Consider the following 21,019-nt stretch of genomic DNA (forward strand, 5'->3'; position numbering starts at 1 on the left):
TCCACCAGGGGGAGCGTGGCCTGTGCGAGCAGGTCAGGCGTGTGGCATTATCCTCACAAGCCACCAGGGGTCTAAGAGCTGGAAAGAACACAGGCTCTGGGACCAGACAATCCTACGTTTGACTCTTGGTTCCAACGCTTCCTACCCGTATAAGCCTCAGTCTTCTCTGTGAAAAAGAGAAGATAAAACCTTTCTTGCAGATATTTTGGTGCAAATTAAGAGACAATATATGTGAAGAGGTCAGTTCACAGTAGACTTTCAACGAACTGTGGCTATTATTTTTGTTAACACTAGGCCAAGGTCACCACTATTTAACACATGACCACATATCCCAGTGACAGATGCAGAGTGAGACCGACCTGCGTCACCAAAGCCTCCAATCAGCTCCAGGAACCATCAGAACTCACTAGCTGTGGGATGGTAGGCCAAGGTATTCCACTTCTCTGGCTTTGTTCCTCATACACACGGGGATTGTGTCATCTAACTCCTAAGAATTCAGAGAAATTGTTATTTTACTGTTTGGGTCAGGTTAGTGCCTTCCATATATGGTAAGGGCTCAATAAATGGCAAATGTTGTGCTTTATTACTATTCTCGTTTTACAAATTAAAAAGTGAGCGAAGATTGACATTGTTATTTTCAAGATGCTGAATTTCCAAACATCTTACTTACCAAATGACATCCCCTCTCACCACCACCCATGAGCACAGAGGAATTTAGACCCTGCCTTCGAATTATCTTTTCAGATCTTTTTTTTTTTTTCCTTTCTGTATTTTGTTTTCCTTGCAAAGGAGGCATTAATGTTTTTACAAAGAGTCCTACTGGATCATCTATTTTATAGGCACTAGTGAGAGTTAATTGTAATGACTTTTGGTTGGGAGATTGAAACATAAGCACAGATAAATTTCATTATTACCATCTTCTCCTGAGATGACCACAGTTAAGCTTCCAGTCATGTGCAAGCGACTAAAAATTACATAATACCTATTTTGGTCATTAGCCCTTCTGACTCTAGTGTAGCTCCTTCAAATTCCAGAGGATGTAGACCTTTTACGATGCCTCATCTAAAGGACTTCAGAGTCATTTCACCTACAGCACCTCTGGGATCTCTGTGGGATCAAACTTGATCATGTGGCAGGATTAGTTCTTAGAGATGAGGCATATTTCCTGTAAATCTGTAAGCACTGGGTGACTAATGGGGAATACCTTACTCTGTTAACACCATGGGAGGAAAATAAGAACAGGAGATGATGGCGGGTAAAGCGTTTAGGTTTGGTTTCTCATTTTAAGCTTTCATTTGTCAGGCAGATCAAGTCGAGCCCACACTGACGTGCCTTCAGCTGAAGGGGGTGTGCGATGCACAATGCAGGCCCAACAGCATTTTTAAAAATATCATTTAACTCTGGGTCAACACTGAAGGAGACCGTCCTCGGCACCAGGCACTGGGCTGGACCCTGTAACAGAATTGATTAAAATAGACCTTTATATTTTTCCCCTGATGCTGAATTTCCAGAGTATTGACTGGCACTTTTCTCCATACGTTAAGCGTCGTACATTCTACATTCTTCTTTGTCAAGCTACCCTTCTCTTGGCGCTGTGGCAGAGAATATTGAGTTTCTGTTCATTCATCAGATAATTGATCTCTTCCCTTGACTGACTTCATGTAGACCTAGCCAATCTAGGTCAAAATAACCCGTTTTCCCTAAAACAGTTCTTTTTTTTTTTCTCTTTGTAAACTCTATGCCCAGTGTGGGTCTTGAACTCACAACCCCAAGGTCAAGAGTCCTATTCTCTACCGACCGAGCCAGCCAGGCACCCCAGTAGTTCTTTTTTTCTTATCCTGAATGAAACACCTGTGGCCCTTGCCTGAACCTCTAGCAGACAGGGTGCCTGGTGAATTAAAGATGCTTCATAAGCATTTGGTTAATTACATTTAGACTTTTCATTGTATTATTCACAGAAGTACTGCTTCACCTTTATAGAAAGAGATTGGGTTGTGTACTTGGAATACACTCCTTTGCAAGAGCCCTCACAGTCGAACCACAAGGCCGAGGGCTCGGGGACAAGGAGTGTGGCACACCTGAACTTCCAGCCTGACCTGGGGGGGGGGGGGGCACGACCCCCCTTAGCAGCATAGCAGTAGATAAATTGCTTCAGCCCCTTGCATGTCTCCTTCCTAATCTGCATATTAAGAACAACCCCCACCTCATGAGGTTACTTTGAAGATTAAATAATATCATGAAAGTAAAGAGCATGGTACTCTGCCATTTAATAAATGCTGATTTCCTTTTTTCTTCTCCCCCTAGCAAAAATGTACCTTTGCCATGAGCTTCGCCCAAAAAGGAAAAGGTCTCCCAAAGTTGCTGCTACTTCAAGGATTATAGATTCTCTGATTCAGCCGACCACTCAAGAAGTGTCAGGCACATTTCAAACTCCAAAGGAGATTAAATGCTGTTCCCTTGCCACCCACTCTCCCCACCGGGGCCCCAAAACACATTAAAATAACATTAGGGCAATGATTTAAGCTGAAAATTGGGCTGGCGGGGAAAGCACCAGGCCCGGCTCCTCCGAGGCTTAGTTATACCAATGGGCACGGCCACAACACGGCTCGGGCTGGCTGACGTCACAGCTTCACGATGTTTCTGCTCCCCTCCCCCCCAGCCGTGGGAAGAAACGGGCGGGGCGGGGAGTCTGGCGCCCCTGGTGCATTGAAAAAGCCTGCTGGGGACCCCTAGTGGTCATCTGGAGTCATAGGTTTCTCTACGAAAAGAAAAAAGCTTATGGCCTCAGGGAAAATACCTAGGAGTCAATTGTGTTTGTTTTCTTTCCCTCAGTAACCAGGGTTTTTTTCTCAGAAGTTAGTGGGATAAGAAGGCAACCACTTTAACACCGAAACAGCCCTCAGGTTTAGACATCGGAGTCATATGTGACATGGACATCAAAAAGATGACGTCTGGTTGGGAGAGGCATCTGAAATGTGCCTGGTAATCCTCCACAGGAAAGCAGGAGGCAGAGCAAGCCAATTAAAATAGGACAGGAGAAAGTACTAGAGGGTCCTCGCTGAGCCCTGCTTTTCATGAGGACGGCGTCACTGTGACTGCGTGCAGGGGCCTTCTCCTTAGTCCATGTCTGCAGACACAGAAGAAGGGAGAGAACACTAAGTCAAGGGGGTCCCGCTGGTAAACAAACTGTTGTAGCTCGTGTGTTTCTGCTTCCGGAGTCCTGGTCCCTCTGACCCTAGAGGAGATAAACAAAAAAGCTGCATAATGCTAAGAATAAATAATAAAAGGTTCAGCCTCGGCTCCAGCGGTGTCTGGACAACAGAGACCGACCCAACAAGAATTTATCTACACAAAGTACCAAGACACTCCTGGGTAGGAATTTTCCTTTGGGGAAAGACTGGGGGATACAAGTTCGTTTGAAGGAGGGCTGGTGGGGGTGACCTTGAACACAGCATAGCTTCTGTCACTCAGATTAATCTCCTGCTCAGCCCTCCAAGCCTTCCCCTTGCTCTTTGCAATGATGACGCCCAAGGCTCACCCCTCCTTCAGCAGTTCGAGATACCAAGTCCCCAGCTGTGACACCTTCCGTGAGAAGAAGCACTGTTTCAGGAGTGCCCAGAGACAGCATCCTGGGCTTAGCCATTAAGGACCCCATCTTCAGAAAGTTGTCACCTTAGTGTCCCTGCTGACTGCCCTGCTCTAGTGGCCACTGGAGGTACGACTATCACTTTGGGGCATCAGCATGACAGGAAACATGACCCCAGACAAGAGCAGAAGAGGCAAACTGCAGACAACATAGGAGCCAAGGAGCCAGTTAATTTGTTCATTCATGTATCCTTCAAGCGTCCTTGCTATGGTGGATGGAATGGTGCCCCCCCCCCAAAATAGATGTCCGTATTCAACCACTCTCAGCCTGTGGACATGACCTTATTTTAAAAAAGTGGTAATGAAGTTTCATTTGTAATGAAGTTTTCAGTTGCAATGAAGTTAAGGATCTTGAGATGAGACCATCCTGGATTATCTGGGTGGACCCTAAGTCCCATGACAACTGACCACAGAGGAAAGACAGAGGGGTAGGGGAGAAGGCCCTGTGAACACTGAGGCAGAGATTGGAGTTACTTAGCCACAATGCCAGAACTCCTGGAACCACCAGAAGCTAGAAAAGACCAGGAAAGACCTCTCCTCACAAACCCTTCGGAGGCAGCATGACCTACCAGCACCTTGATTTCAGACTTCTGGCCTCCAGAACTGTGAAAGAATAGATTGCTATTGTGTGGGGGTTTTTTTTTTCAGGTTATTTTGTTGCATTTTTTAAATTATTAACATATAATGTATTATTTGTTTCGGGGTACAGGTCTGTGATTCATCACACACTCACCACAACACTACCCTCCCCAATGTCCATCACCTAGCCACCCCAGCCCTCCCTCCCCCCTCCCCTCCAGTAACCCTCAGTTTGTTTCCCGAGATTAAGAGTCTCTTATGGTTTGTCTCCCTCTCTGGTTTCATCTTGTTACATTTTGTCTTCTCTTCCCCTATGATCTTCTGCCTTGTTTCTCAAATTCCACACATCAGTGAGGTCATATGATAATTGTCTTTCTCTGAGAGATCGCAACTGTTTTAAGCCATCAGCATAGGGTGATTTTTCTAAGATTTATTTATTTTAGAGAGAGAAGAGCTCATGCAAGCAGCGGAGGAGCAGAGGGTGAGGGAGAGAGCATCCCAAGCAGAATCCCCACTGAGCACAGAGCCCATAGGAGGCTCTGACAACCTGAGCCAAAAACAAGAGTCGGATGCTCAACCGACTGAGCCACCCAGGCGCCCCAGCTTATGGTAATTTGTAAAGGCAATTCCAGGAAAGTAACATATTTGCAAAAAAATATTTACTGGGCACATTCACTATGCCAAACACTACGCCAGGTACTGGGGATAGAGCGGTAAACAATACAAAGACTCTCATAGAGCTTATCTTACAAGGAAGAAAGAGATTAACACACTGGTGAATAAACAACCAGGAAACTGTCTGAGAATGGAAAGTCCTACAAATACATATTTCAAACGTGGTGATTTGGTAAAGAGTAATTGAGGAATGCTACTCCAGACAGGGTAATCCGGAAAGGCCTCTTCGAGGAGGTAACATTTTAGCTGATACCATTCAGAAATGCCCAGAAAAAAATGGGAAGAATTGGAGCGGGCTAGACTTTTTCCAAAGAAAGTCAGGATAGAGCCAGGAAAAAAAAAAAAAAAAAAAAAGCAATTTGGTAACTATTACCGTGCTCCCTTTAGGAGCCCCAGATGGTTTTTTAAACTGTGTTTCTTGGAGCCCTAAGGTGTCCTGCTACAGCCCCTCTGAAAGCCACAACCGGAGGGAGATCTGGAGGGGATTCAGGCAGGCCCCTGTGTCCCAGATGTCTCTGCCAATCAGAAAAGCAGCAGGCCCGCCAACTTTATGCACGTATGGCTTCCAAGTAAGCTTTGACTGAAGAAAGTATTCCACGGCTTAGAGAAAATTTGAAAAACACTGCCTCAAGTTGGCGCAGCCTAAGAAACATGAAATTATGCTATGTAGCATGCATTTTATCCAGGGCTCTCTGCCCTTCGAAGTACAGCCAATAGTTCACCAGGATCTGCACAGACTGAGGGAAGGGCATGGAACTTTTCTCCTGCCTCCTGGATTCTGTCTTCTCTTTGACTGACATCCACTCCTCCAGAATCTCTACCTCCTCAGGTAAGGAGGCTTCGCCTAACTAAAACGTACTTTACCTAACTAAAAGACATTCTTGCGTTATGTGGAATATTTTTCTAACTTTATCATACAATAGTTCGGTTTTCACACTTCGCCTAAATATTTCTCAGGATCCTACCCTGGTAAGATTTAGCGACTGCCTCACAGCAGTGCTAAATGGAGCCAAGGACCAAGTAGAACTTCCGACTGGCAGCAGTCTCCTTCCCTCCGTAGGCATGCGCAAAGAACTCAGCAGCAGCGGGGCACGCTCAAGGAGAAGAATTCTGTGCGTCTGACCAGACAATTCCAGACTTCTTAGGCCCCACATTTAACCTGTTAGAAGTAGCTCATCTGTGAGTCACAGAAAAAAACGGAATATCAGTGGCTTACACAGGAGAGGATAGTTTTCTTTCTCTCTCCAAAAAGTCTAGGTGGTCAGGCCAAGTCCTGTATGATTCTTCGCAGTGTGAGGAACTTGGGTTCCCTCCATCTTGTTGCTCCGCCACGCAGGGAACTGCTAACCCAAGGTCACTGCATGTTTCAAAATGGCTGCTCTCTCCAAATTTTTACCAACAGGAAGGACGGACACAAGGGCGGGGCCTGTCTTTCCGTTTTAAAGACGCTTCCTGGAAGTTGCCGTCAGTATTTCTGCGTAAATTTCAGTGGGCTAAACCTAGCCAAAAAAGAGCTGAGAAATGTAGTCCTTTTTCCCAAGGAGTCATGCGCCAGCTTAAAAGTAGGGCTTCGATTACTGACTTCTGCTGCCTGTGTAGACCCCCGTTGCCTTGGGCTCAGCGCTCACTCCCACAGCCTGAGCTCTGCCGCATGTTCCTGCGCCCAGTGCCTCGAACACATCAGCTCCTTCTGACAGAAAGTCTGCATGTGCTCTTTTTCTCCCGGTCACTCTCGCCCAGCCCCACAGCCCGCGCTCCTTATCTATTTAATTCCTGTTTATCCTCCAGAACTCAGTCAACACTACCAGCCCCAAACAGGGTCAAGGGTGCCGCTACCTGATCTCGAAGGGGCAGATGTTTCTCATCTGCAGCACTTACCACAGTTACATTTTGACATTTCCTTGTGTGGTCATTTGATTCCGATTATCTCCTCCTTTAAACAGTAAGCCAGCTTGTCTGTCGTTCACAGCTGTAGCCCCACTATCCCCTGTATTCCTTGCTTAGTATCTGTATTTAGAAGATGCCAAATACATATGAGTTATACCATTTAACTTCTGTGCTTCATAAACATGGTGCAAATTTCCCTGAAAAAAAAATCTATTTATGATAAATACAACATATAAGACTCATTATAAATTTTTCCTCCCATTTCATCTACCAAATAATAAAATAAAATAAAAATTTTTCCTTCTTCATAATCTGGAAAATCCGAAGGGTTGTTTTTTTTTGTTTTGTTTTGTTTTTTTGTGGGGGGGGGGTTCTTGTATTGATGAACTGAGGGGTGGGAGAGTAGAGGAGGAGGGTTTGTTTTATTTCTGTCTCTAAGTCTTCCCAATAGCTCCGGGATCTGGGTGTTTTTTCTTCCCAAATTTACGTGTAGCTAGCCTTATATTTTTGTATCGATCCATCCTAGAATATATTTTTTAAATACACTCTAATCAGAGTAGCAAACTTGCTTTAATATTTGAGCCAATCTGATCTAATTTTAGTAATATAGACAACAGTTTCGGTGCCATAACTTGAGCAGTCCCCTCTTGGCAGCTTTATGAAAAATATCCTGGTGCGTAATTCAGCAGCACTCACTGTTTTGGGGAGGTGATGGAATTGGGGCTTGTTCAGGGGATCAGAATTACACAGCTCCCAACACTAATCTTTCACTGGACCTGAGTCACATCCTTCTGAACCCTCTTTGTGTAGAAATAGCCATGAATAATAAAATAACTATGGGAAAAAGAAAAAAGAATCAAGAGCCAACTACACTTGCAGGGTTTTCCAATTGGGGCCTTCTACACGATTCCATTATTATATTACCTTGAATCATATGTTCTTTTTTTTTTAATTTTTGATTTTTTTTTTTTTTTTTAGTGAGAGTATGTGAGCATGAGAGAGAGTGGGGCTGGCAGGGGAAAGGGGCAGAGGGTGAGAGAGAATCTTAAGCAGGCTCCACGCCCAGCATGGAGCCTGACAGGGGGCTCGATCTCAAAACCCTGAGATCATGACCTGAACCGAAATCAAGAATTCCACCCCTTAACCAACAGAGCCACCCAGGCTCCCTGAATCATATGTTGTTCTTAATAATGATAAAATGACAATAGCAGCTGATATTTATTGAGCCCTTACCATAGGCCAGGCAGAGCCATCAACATAAAGCATTAGAGAACAGGTGGTTAATCTAATATTATAAAACCAAATACCCTAGAGCACCCTGTGTTTGAAATTCTCTGTGTCTGGCAGTACACGTATATTTAATAGTACACAAAGCCCCCCACCTGTGAATTGGTTGGCACAACTCCTAAGACTCTAGCTTGACCTCTTTTTCTTCCACATCCAAATCTTGGATACGCTTCCATGGATACCCTTCCTTCTCACTTGGGTTTCAAAGTCGTAAAGCAAAGTTTAATGATATGCACACACAAGCCAAGTAATAAAATTGAGACCTAAAGAAATGACCAAGGCAGACGCTTTTATACTTTTTAGACAAAGAAACATAAATCTGTGAGGAATTGACAGAACAAAGAAAATTTGTGTTCAAGAGCTTCAATTAGTAAGGAGTTCTAAACAGAATTTGGCTGGAGGCTGGAGTAGTAAATTAGTAAAGGTCACAGGATTTGTTCAGATAGGCTTCTTTGGCCCTGTGTTCCCCATCTCGGACAAAATGGATGTCCCCGTACCTCGCAGTGCAGGGAGGGTACGTTTCCCATGGGAGATTTATTTCCCGCTTTCTGGAGCCAAAGCCGGGAGTGGTCCGAATGTTCTTGCACTGGCTGTTTCCTAAGTAACTTTAATTCCAAATAATAACTTTGCTAAAGTGGCACCTTTGGGGGCAGCCTGCCCTGTGCCGCCACACTACCTCCTTAGGCTCTTAGAGATTTATTCCTTCGGCGTGTTTCCCCTACCAAAGGGTAGTTAGGTAAGAATCTTGTATACTGAGAAGCAGCCCACAGCCTGCAGGCTTCATGCAGCCCACCTGGCTTTGTGACGCTGTCCCTAATGGAACTTCAAGAGCAGCACGTGAGAATATTAACATTGATGAGAGATATCCCCCCCCATATACACATATTTATAAAATCTTCTCCATGTTTTTTCTTGCTTCCAGGCCTCTACAAATTCTGTTCCCTCCGTCTGAAACCCACCACCTCTTTTTCCCTGGCAAGTTCTGAATCAGCCACCAGATCTCAGCTTTCACATCTCTCTAAAACCAAATATCCAATGGACGCTCTTACGGTGTAGCATGTATCTTGCTATCGTCATGCAGGTGCTGTTTGTCGTTACTGCTCAATGGACTGTATGCTTCAGAACAGGGGGATCGTGTCTCCTGTTTGCTTGTTTTATTTCTTGCATAAAATGCAGGCAAAGCAAATCTCTGTTGAAGCTGTATATAAACATATTGACTATTTATCACAGCTCTGGCAACGACCAAGGGGGTACGTCTTCAACACTGCTTCGTGGCCAGCTGTAAGTTGCCCGATTCTCAAGCATAAACTGCACCAGATTCTTTTGCTTTCGTGCGAAAGCAGCAGCTATTCAACCACGTGAATATGAACAGACCCATCCAACTATACCCACTACAAAATAAATGAACACTTCAGGATTCCTCGCCATCAAATGGATCTCCCGTAAGTCTCCCGTTAGAGAAATTGATAAAATTATGGAAAACTATTTAATGTGAGAACTTATCTAAGTATTTGGATACATTGAGGATGTTTCTTAAATGCTCAACACTTCCAATGGGTCTCTAATACCTGTAGAATAAAAATCTTTTTTTATGCCTGAGGCAGGCATTCAAGGTGACCACAGTCTTGCTGCTTCCCACCTTCCCAGCCCTTTCTTTCCAACTCATCACACAGTCTATATTCTAGGCAAATGGATTTGTTTTCTCCATATAAGCCCAAAATATGCAATCTTTTGCCTTCTAATGGTAATTACAGACACTCAGAGAGTCTATCATGTGCCAAACCCTCGTCTAAGTGCTTTACATATGTTAACTCACTTAATCCTTACAACCACACTATTTGGTAGGTATTATTATGATTCCCCATTTTAGAGATGAGGAGCCTGAGGCATGTTGCTTAAGGTCAAAAGATTAGTACGCAGCAAAGCCTGGATATGAGGTGACTAACCCTGTGTCTCTTCCATCCAGCAGGCTAGCCCAGGCTTGTTTACAGACAGTGGCAAATTTCCAAGGGAGAGCGATGGCACAAAAGTCTGATTGAGGTCTAGGCTCAGCAATGACCCAGTATCATACCCACTGCATTCTATTAGGGAAAGCAACTCATAATGCCGGCTCATATTCCAAGGGAGGAGAAATATTCTATTTATTGGAAGGAGAACCGTAAAGTCACGTGTAGATACAGAGAAGGAAATAATGGCAATCAATTTGCGAGTGCTCTGCCGCACACAGCCAAAACTAGCTGCCAAGAAGGGTGAGAGAGTCTTCAAATGGCAGCCATAAGCTCATGAGTAGGAAGAACAGATTCAGTGGGAACAAATTAACAAGCAGTCTGTAAAGCCTTCTTTTTTTGTTGCAGATATTTTTTATTTCTTCAAATGTATTTATCAGGAGTGACTAGAATAAAAAATATAATTAAGTCCCATCATCATGGAAATGGCTTTAAGAGAAAACTGGTCAGATGAATATTACTGCTTCCCATTTTCAACCAGCAATAGCTGCCATTGATAACCAGCCAACAGTCTGTCAAGAATGCGCAAGACGGGGGCGCCCGGGGGGCTCAGTCAGTTAAGCATCCAACCGATGATTTCAGCTCAGGTCATGATCCCAGGGTTGTGGGGTTGAGCTCAGCGTGGAGTCTGCTTAGGATTCTCTCTCTCCCGCTGCTCCTCCCCCTGCTTGCGTGCACGCTCTCTCTCTCAAATAAATAAAGAAGTCTTAAAAAAAAAAAAAGAATGCTCAAGATATGTTATATAATACAACATGCCTGTTCACAAGGGGAATATCTAGGCACTAACTTATGTGACCTTCCTGATTTCATCATACAAAACAAGCACAAACTCACCACCCATGCCTCTGAGGACATTGCACCACGCACCCTTGAAAAAAGCTTTGGCTCCTTCATCACGAGCAGCCTTCCGCCAGCAGTCAAGTGTGCCCGTGGACGTGATGCACCCTGACTGCACCATCATACAGTGACCAACAGCGTCAAATGCAGAGGAAGTCGACCCAGCCACCGCTGTGACGGTTGTGCGATCATCCAGCTGATAAAGATGTGAGTGTTCTTGGGATCTGGAAGCATTCCCTTTGCAGCGTCAGGCAGCCCCGGAGATGAGAATGCTCTGCACAGACTCGTGAAAGCCTTGGTACAGGCCCTTCATCCCACCAGACTTGTAGATCTTCGCCAGGCAGTCACGAGGCTTCAGAATTCCCTTTCAGCTCCAGCTTTGCCCATATCGGCTACTAGACAGGTACGGGCAAAATCAAGAGGATACACAAAACCCAAGGATGTGGTCCCAGCAGCACCACCTGACGCCAGATTCCCTGCAGAGGAGCACCAAAACTGGGTTCTTTGTCCACACCACCCAGGAAGATCTGCTTGTCTTTATCTTCGTATTTACCTTTGAAGGCAAAGTTGAGAACCGGGGTGGGAAAGCATCTGATGACATTGGCTAGGTTACCATGCCAGAAGGACAGGACTCCCTGCTCCTTGGGGGTGTGAATCGCGCAGTCTATAACGCCCTTCTGTTGCTTATCTGCAGTGATTTGCGGCAGCAGCTTGACCCACGGGGTGGGTGCAGCCACGGTCTCGGAGATGGCCTTGGCCTCTCCACCCACCAGCAAGTCCTTGGCAAAGGACACAGAGGCATCTGTCATGTTGAAAGGAGAGAGGAGGCAGGCCACTGCGGAGTGGTCCGTAAAGATATCAATGGTCCCCTAAATCTAATCAGAATCACTACAGAATATTTTTTGAGAACTTGACAATTAGATCCTAAAATTTATGCAGAAAAGCAAATGGCTTTTCGAGATAAGAGCCAAGACAATGCTAAAGAAGAACACTATGGGGACACTTGTCCTTGCAGATGTCAAGACCAATGGAGCAGACCGGAGACCAGAAGCAAACTCCTGCATATACGAAAGCTCCGTTATCAAGGAGCATGTATTACACATCTGTGGAAAACTAAAGACTTCGTGGAAGCCAAAACCAGAAAACCTTTAGAAGGCAATATCAAATATCTTTACAATACAGAAGAAAAGAAGGATCTCTTAGGCAAGAGTCAAAATCACCAAAGCAGGAGGGCAGGAAAGCCACATTTTACCACACTAGAATGTGGGCCTTCTGCTCATCAAAAGACACTATGAAAAGCATGACAAGACAAGCCGGTGTGGAAATGGACCAGGGGTAGGTCAATGAATGAGCGGAATAGCGCAGCAAGGCGGTAATGATTCAAACTGGCCACAAGCTACAAACTGAGAAAATACTTACAATATAAATAATCAATAAAAGATAGTTATCTAGAATTTATGAAGAACTCCTCTAAAGAAAAAAAGGACAAAATATATACTGGTCATTTCAGACAAGAGGAAATGCTTATGGTAAAAAAAAAAAAAAAGATATAAGAGATGTCCAGTGTCATTCATAATTAAGACAAAAGAAATTGAAGTCAAAATCAGATGGCATGTTACGCCTCCCTGCTTTTGCAAATTTTAAAATATCTGACAATCCCAAGTATCTTCCTAATGAAGATATTTAGCCACAGAAGCACTCATACACTGCCAGTGGGAGCACAATCCTTGTGGAAACAGTTCGACAGTACGTAACAAAGTCACACACCACATCCTCTATACCCCACAGGTGCCCTCCTGGGTATACGTAATAGAGAAACTTTTACACATATAAGGAGATATATACAATATTCATAGAAACATTGTTCATAAAAGCAAAATCTGAAAAAATCCCGAATATCTAATCATACTGAAAAGGATAAATAGAATATATCTTCATACCTTGGCATTCTGTATCTAGGAGCTGCAGCTGAACGGATCAGCAGGACACACTGCGTCCAGGCGGCTGGCCAGAGCCGGAAGCAATGTCTACAGTTGCAGTGCTGTCCTGGAGAGAAACTGAAAGACACGGCGCTAAGTGGGATTCTTCCAAATGGCTCCTTAATGGAGACCCAGAGAGCTGGAGTGCGGGTGGACCTCAGGTAAGGACAAGGGGGGTGGGGCAATTATGATAATAATGCCAGCAGCTACATTTTCAGAATGCTTACTTATCTCCCCGGCATCCATACATCCGTCTCTTCTCTTTTCTAACTAAACTCACTTCTCTGACCATCTCATTCAGTTTCATGACTTTCACTACCAAGGACAGGCTGCTGATTTCCATCTCAGCCTAGACCTTTCTCCTGAACTCCAAACGCCTCCCCAACATCTCACTGTGGTTGTGTAATTGGCATCTCAAAGGCGACTGTCCAAAATTGAGGTCCTGACCTTACCCACAACAACCACCCCCCCCATCAACCTACCCTCCCCCCATACCTGCTCCTCCCTCCATTATCTCCATCTCGGTAAGTGAAGATTACATCCGGACTGTTGCTTGGGCAAAGAACATGTTATCTTTTGTGACACATCTCTCACCCTATGTGCGATCCCTCTGCAAATTCTGTTACTCTAGCTACACTGATCTCCTTACTTTTTCACTAACCCACCAGACCTCTTGCCTCAGGGTCTTTGCACGGATTGTTCCTTCAGCCTGGTACACTTGGTCCTGAGAAAACTGCCTGGCTGTTTGCTCCGCCTCGTTCAGTCTTTATTCAAATATCTTAATGAGGCCTCCTTAAATCCCCTAGTTAAAGTCACAAACCAGTCCCCCAACACATTCTCTTTTTTCTTGCTTTATTTTTCTTCTTATCATTTATCATTATTTAATGTAATGTACGTATGTCCTTATTTAACTTGTTTTCTGCTATTACACAGACTCATAATAGGATTTAAGTCGCAAGAAGGTAGAGATTTATGTCTGTTTGGTTCACTGCTATAGTCCCAGAAGTAGAGTGGCACCTGGCACATAAGAGGCTCTCAATGAATCCTTGCTGAATAAATAAATGAACAAATGAGCAAAGGCTTACGATCTGTCGGGCACTCTAAGTACTCCGCCTGGGTTATCAAACGGTACTCTCACAATTCCCATTAATCATTCCCACTTTACAGATAAGGAAACTGAGTCTTTGGAGAGTTCATTGGACTTGCCCAAGGTCACACGGTGGTGAGTGCCAAAGCTGGGAGATAAATCCCAGCAGCTTCATTTCTGAGCCTTCACTCTTAAGCACAGTACTACCCTTTCCGAGACCTATGGGGCAAGTCCAAGATCTGGCCCCGAAGAGAAGGCTCAAAGTCACGTGCCAGAGACCAGATATAAACTTAAAAAATCAGGAGTAGAATGATAAACAAGAGACAGAGCCAAATCCTTAGGATCAGATGCCGCAGGGTGATAAGGGTGTGAGTCTGGCTCAAAAGAAGCCAAAATGGAACCGTGACCAGGGACAGACACAGGTGGCCACAGCTCGTCCTCAGAAGCTGGGGGCGATGTGTTCTTTGCATGCATCGGGAAAATTCAAGGTCTAGATAAAGAAAATTCAAGATCTTGGACTATAAGGAAATGATTTTGAAGGAGGCGCACACTGGAGCACGCACACTGGGTGTCAGATATTCACTCGCTGGTTCATTCCACAAACCCGCCACTTTCCCACTGCCTTACTTTAGAGAAGAACATTCCACAAACCCGCCACTTTCCCACTGCCTTACTTTAGAGAAGAACATCACCATCACCGCTCTAAGACTTGGGGTTTCTAATAGTCAAATAAGAATGCTAGTCGTCTCCACTCACGAGCTCGTTTAAAGCCTGACATAATGCATAGAAGTCATTTAGAATAATACATGGCAGGCAAATGAAAGCTTCAAAGTGGATTAGCCACCATCCTTGTGATTTCTCAGAATTACTATCTCCTACTGGGCTAGACTCTAGGTCTTCACGGGCTTGGGGAGACAGCAGGAACAAAATTTGCTCTCATAGAATGCACCTGCCATCAGTTTCCTGGTTAAAGAGGTCAGATCAACCTCCTGACGAAGAACTCCGGACGCCCTTCGCCCCCTTCAGCCTGCGTGCAGCCTACTTCTCCACAGAGAAGCCGGATCCGATGGTCACGAGCCAGAAGAACGCGAGCACGTTCTGTCGTTCTGTCGTAGGCGCCGTGCCGGATCCTGCTGTGCCTGTCGTCTCGCCAGTAAGGGCTCTGGGACTTAGAAGTCTGTAAGATCAGAAGAGGGGAGAACCAAGAAAGGAGATCCAAACCCGGGTTCCAAAAGAAAGTATCCGTGAGTATTTCAAATAGAGAGAGACAACCCGGGAAGTCTGTCTTTGAGAGTACAATAAATTGCTAATGCCTAGGCATCCACTGAAAAGCCAGGTCGGGAAGGAGGGATGAAGAGGAAAGATGTCTGAGGAAGGCTCTGGAAATATTGCACGGAAGCTCACTCAGAATTAAAATTCCATGAGAAGTATATACTTCTGATGGAGCATCTTAATATAGCAAAATGCTATTAAATATGTGTATTCCAGCATATCTATGTTCACTGCGAACTGATAAAATCCCCAAACACACTCTGTCATAAGGATAGAAAATAAGGTTTTGCAAATGTATTTTTAAGCTAGAAAATAAAATGGCCACAGGATGGCAGTAAAAGGTAAGAGATAAGGATAAGCCATGTATTTGATTAACCCTTAAAAGCCCTTGCAAGTGTTTCAAGATCTACAAAAACTTCCAGGGCCTGCATATGACCTGTAAGGCATTCTAAAAATTAGATATAGAAACAAACAAAAACTCGTAACTACCAGAACTCTTTGACTATAATTAGTTTCAAGTAAAATGATGCCCAATTTCGGTCATGACGTTTTAAGATTCTGTGCCCCCTATACTTCTATCTTCAAGTTAGAACCAATATTATTACAAGTAAACTTTAGGGTAACTGAGTTTCTCAAGGGAATTCAAAAGCACAAGGCAAGCTTTCTGTCTGGGTTTCCCTCGAGCTCTCGACTCTTGAGGCTCTTCCTCTGCCTTCATCCATTTCCAGTCAAAATGATTCTCTAAATCCCCTTGGCAGTTAAGGGGCCTTGACTCTCTTTAGCTCAAAATTATCTCCATGCCACCTGGGAAGCTCAACTGGTAAACCTCTGGCTCGATCTCAGTTGAGGTCATGAGTTCAGAGTCCTGAGACTGAAACAGCCCCCCACCCCTTAGCTCTCCCCCCAGATGCTGAGTCCGCTTAAGATTCTCTCGCTCTGCCCCTGCTCCTACGTTCACGGGGGCTCTCTTTCTAGGGAAAACATATATATCTCCCTCCTCATGCCAAAGAGGCACATTCTGGGGTGGCTTATTCTGTTGTCCTTTAGGGGCAGTGAATCAAAGATGGGCCTGGAAAAGTAGCAGGGAGCCTGGAAAGCTTTATTAAAAATTTAGATGTATTCTAATGACATTAAGTAGTCACTAAGAGTGACTTCCAACAGCCCTTAGAATGAAAAACTAAATGTTCACTTTTTTTACAGGGCCCTTCTAGATCTGAGCTTGAAGGCTGACTTACCCAATCCACCTGACCCCTAAATGCTAGTCCTTTCCTTTTTCCTGGGCACCATTCAGCCTCTCCCAGTGTTGGAGCATTCTTGCCCCGCAGCCCCTCCGCTTGCCCTCTGCTTGGTGAATTTTTCCTCAATCTTCTGGCCTCTGATTAAAGGCCCTCTGGGCTCCTCTGGAAGCATTTCTCTGCACTCCCAGACCTTCCCTCCCCCTGTAAAGAAATCTCAGAAGCCCATCACACTCACTGTTTGAATGATGACTCATTTAACAAACCTGTCCCCACTAGGCTGTTACCTGGGCAGGGGCAGAGACTGTGGGGTCTCGTCGCAGGGTCTAACAAGTGAGCCTCCAATGGCCACACGAATAGACAGATAGGCTGAATGAGTGGATAAAAACAAGTGTAGGAAAACACGCCTCCTGGAGGCACGAATCCACTTAAAAACTATTCTAACAGTGGAGATGAGATGAAAGGGATAGAGATGGAGAGGAAGGGGGCAGCTGCAAGTTGCGAGCTGTTTGGGTGTACGATCCACAGGACGCTAATTATACTTTATATACTCAGCTAACTGCACTTTACCTGGCGGCCAGGAGCCTTATCTGCCGTAGGTTTCTTCTTGCAGACCAGCCCTCCATGACATTCCATTTAGCTAATGCAATGGGAGAATGGTGACCCTAAAGAATTTATGAAGCTTGAGCTACTCAAGACTGATGTATCTCCTCTATCCTTCCGGTAAGCGCCCCCCCCCCCCCCCAAGGCAAGGCACAAGAGAAATCAAATGCTAATTCCCCTACTTTGGAAAATAATAGCAGTTGAGACCTTGGATGAGGCCTGGGTGCCTTTTAACTTGAGAGAATATTTCCTTTCTCAAGACCTTCCTTGAAATGTAATGTCTGCCTTTGAGAGATTTCCATGGGTTTAATCTAATTGGTCCATAGTCGGCGAAGCCAGCCTATCGGCAGCTCACAAGACCCAAATATCAAAAGATCCACTCCTGATGAGTGTCCCTCGGTCCTTCAGCACAAACAGTACTGACAAAGGAAGCCAGTCTTTACCTGTGACTCCAGGAAAGACACGGAGAATCTTATTTGTAGCCCCCAGAAGCATTTCTCAGAGGGGCATCCCTTCCAAATTTTCTAGAATCCTCAAATTACTCTACATGTTCTTTCTTACCTCAGTCTCCACAACTCCCTCTCCACTCCCTCAAACTTATCAACTTTTTCCTCTTTTTCTGCTCTTTACTATGTGCACGTTGCTTCTCCTACCATGAATCTTTCCCCTTCCCTTTTCACCTCACAGGTCCTGAGGAAGACCCTTCGCATGATGGAGGAGTTTGTCCACTTCCCAAAAGCACCCGGCTCAGGGGTTAAGTAGGTGCCAATACCAAACGTGGTCTCCTCTTCCACCCACGTGCCTGCTGGTGTCCCCCCTGAGCCAGCATGGTATCACCAGCCTTGGTGTTCTTTCCCAATTATCTGCTCAGACGCAGACCCACCTCTGGAGTGCAGGAGTGGGGAGGGAGTGGGAGGAAATAGTTTTCCTTCTTGGGCGTGGATAGGAGAAAGGCTGGGCATGCCCACGTGTGACCCATATTGTTCATAAAACTACGTATAGACTCCTTAAGCTTAGACATTTTACATCACGATGCCACGTCAAACTACAAATTCTATTTTAAACACTAAAAAGCAATAAATTTACCACATTAATTTAATATGAAAGTTAAAATTGTTTTCCTGAATCTAAGTTGCCACGTCACACCTCTTCATACACGATGGCTTTGAGTTTGTGCTGGGTGATGACTCAATTTTGTCACTGCCATTCTTTATCCAAACTACTGTTCTGCAAAATCATTATTTCTGCAGTGCACGAATGGTGCTACTTGGCCTTCACTTGACAAGAATGCTTCCTTTACATATTAAGTCTACCTCTGTAGACTCTTTCTCAGCCTATGATGATTAAAGCAGTACTGGGGACCAACATAATTATGAACACAAATATAAAAGGTATTGAGAGGTAGCCCTCAGTGAAAAGGGGACTCAGGGGATCCCAAGGATGCAAATACTAATTTTTTAGATTACCATCAAAATGAAAACGTAATATTTTTCCATTTCTTATAGATTCTTATGATTGCCCAGAGGTCTTGAGACCCCACTGGAGAAACACAGCTTTAAGGTATTGCTCGGTGACTACTGGCCCCAAAATTCATATAACCCCTCTCTTTCAGTCTTCCCTGTAGGGAAAAGAACCAACTCTTATCCAGTTGTGAAAACCAGTTTTAGGAAGAAATGTTCCCCAAAAGTTCTGAAGTTCCAGATGGTCTCTTCCTCCTGTCTCTAAACTCAACACATTTATTGAACATAACAATTGGCAACTCATCACTGAAACCTTTTCTACGTGTTGTACTATCTACTGTTATTACTATTCGAAGAGTTGATGCCTGGCCTCTACTACATTTGATCTTCACTACCACCCCCAAAGAACAGTAACCAGAATCTTGTTTTATTTTATGTATTTATTTGAGAGAGAGGTGGGGCGTGGGGGCCGAAGGAGAGGGGGAGAGAGAATCTCAAGCAGACTCCATGCTAAGCGTTGAGCCTAAAGTGGGGCTTGATCCCACAACCCTGAGATCATTTCCTGAGCCAGAATCAAGAGTCGGACGCTTAAATCACTGAGCCACCCAGGTGCCTCCAGAATCTTGTTTTAAAATTTATTTGGGGGACGCCTGGGTGGCTCAGTCGTTAAGCGTCTGATTTCGGCTCAGGGCGTGATCCCGGTGTTCTGGGATCGAGCCCCACATCAGGCTCCTCCGCTGGGAGCCTGCTTCGTCCTCTCCCACTCCCCCTGCTTGTGTTCCCTCTCTCACTGGCTGTCTCTCTGTCTGTCAAGTGAATAAGTAAAATCTTTAAAAAATAAATAAATAAAATAAAATGTATTTGGCTCCTCACACTATCTAGAGACATATTACCCATGCTGACTGATAGGAACATTGATCATTTTTGTGCTCTTTTTAAGGCCCCCACACAGCCCTCCTCAGGTCTTCCCGTGATATTGCTCTCTAATTCCTCTTGACTCTGCCAATAATCATTAGTCACGTACAGTGTGTCAGTTTGGATCTTCTGAAAAGCAGATGCCAAGACAAGATGAGAGGTGTACGAGATTTAGTAGAGGAAGTGTCTGCGGGGAAACCAGCAAGGGAAGGCAGGGAGAGCCTACAGCCCCTGCTAGGGTTCTGACAGCTGCGAAAGCAAGGGAACAAGGGATCAGGGCATCGGGCAGGAAGAGCTTCAGAGGCAAGCACAGTTCTTAGAAGGTTTCAGCCAATCAGTGGGGTGTCCCCACACCCAATGCGAGCTGGCTCTGAGAGCCGCACTGTGCTCCGTAATTGGCCAGGAGCAGCTGGGGGAAGTGGGGCCTCACATCCTGGCAGGGGTGCCTCTCCTGTAGAGAATGAGGTTTGGGAATAGATCATTCAGCTTTTTCCCACAGCAGCCAATGAACAGAATAAGTTCCGTGCCTCGTTCAGGTACAACTGCTATGTGTTTCCCACTGAGGTAACACTCGACAACTTGAGGAAACGCAGACATCCAGTCCCAGTCAACCTCAAGTGAAAGTGGGATGTCTCTGGAACAGTTATGCATGTTGTGGTACATAGGTATTCAGGCTACAATATAAATAGTAAGTGTTTTTAAATAAATGCTTGAGAAAAAATACATTAGCAATGCACATTTTGTTAGTTTTCCTTGGCTTGTTTTCTGATAATATCCCAAGGGAAGAATGCGAGCAGTGTATAAATCAGTTAGGCAGCAATAAAAGGATACCTGGGTCGGATGGCTTAAAGAATAAATATTGATTTCTGATCATTCTAGAAGCAGAAGTCTGAGATCAGGATGCCGGCATGGTAGAGTTCCTGGTGAGGACCTTCCTCCTGGTTGGGAGACCACAGGCACCTTCTTGCTGTGTCCTCACACAGCAGAGAAAGCGAGCCAGTCTCTTCTACGGACACTAATCCCATCATGAGGGCCACCCTCACGACCTCACCACCCTAATTACCCCCTAACGTCCCATCTCTGAACACCTTCCCATTGGAGGTTAGGGTTTCAACACATAAATTTGAGGGGTGAGGGAGATAACACTCAGCCCTCAGCGGGCAGGAGCAACAGAAGAGAAAAGGCATGGAGAAGTCTCAGTGTTCGTACAGGGATCTTAGAGATGAAGCAAACCTAAGCAGATGCTTTACCTTCAGGCTCCGAATTGTCACAATTACTGAAGCTCCCTCTGTCTTTGGTTTGTTTTGGTTTTCCACCTACAGGAGCCAAGGGAGAAAGTGAATGAGCAAGGAAGACCTGAAGAAGTGTTACCGAACACATGTGGGAGGAATGGAGACTGTGACGACTTTGAGAGAACTTGGTCCGCTTAAATAGGACCGCAGCTGTGTAGCTTCTGCCTTGTGAGAAATTAGTTTTGTCATATCCCATGTTGCTTAAATGTAATGGAGTAATGGAGGGTTTTAGACGAAGCCTTCTTATGATTAAACGTTGG

At 44.9% G+C, this 21,019-nt stretch overlaps 1 pseudogene; it reads right to left on the minus strand.

Annotated features, from left to right (window-relative positions):
• Nucleotides 1-10,866: 10,866 nt before the first annotated feature.
• Nucleotides 10,867-11,725, minus strand: LOC123789317 (ADP/ATP translocase 2 pseudogene; annotated as a pseudogene).
• Between the last annotated feature and the right edge of the window lie 9,294 nt (nt 11,726-21,019).

The sequence above is a fragment of the Ursus americanus genome, chromosome 8 (genome assembly GCF_024610735.1).
Source record: "Ursus americanus isolate L20-20 chromosome 8, mUrsAme1.1.p, whole genome shotgun sequence".
Lineage (NCBI taxonomy): Eukaryota > Metazoa > Chordata > Mammalia > Carnivora > Ursidae > Ursus > Ursus americanus.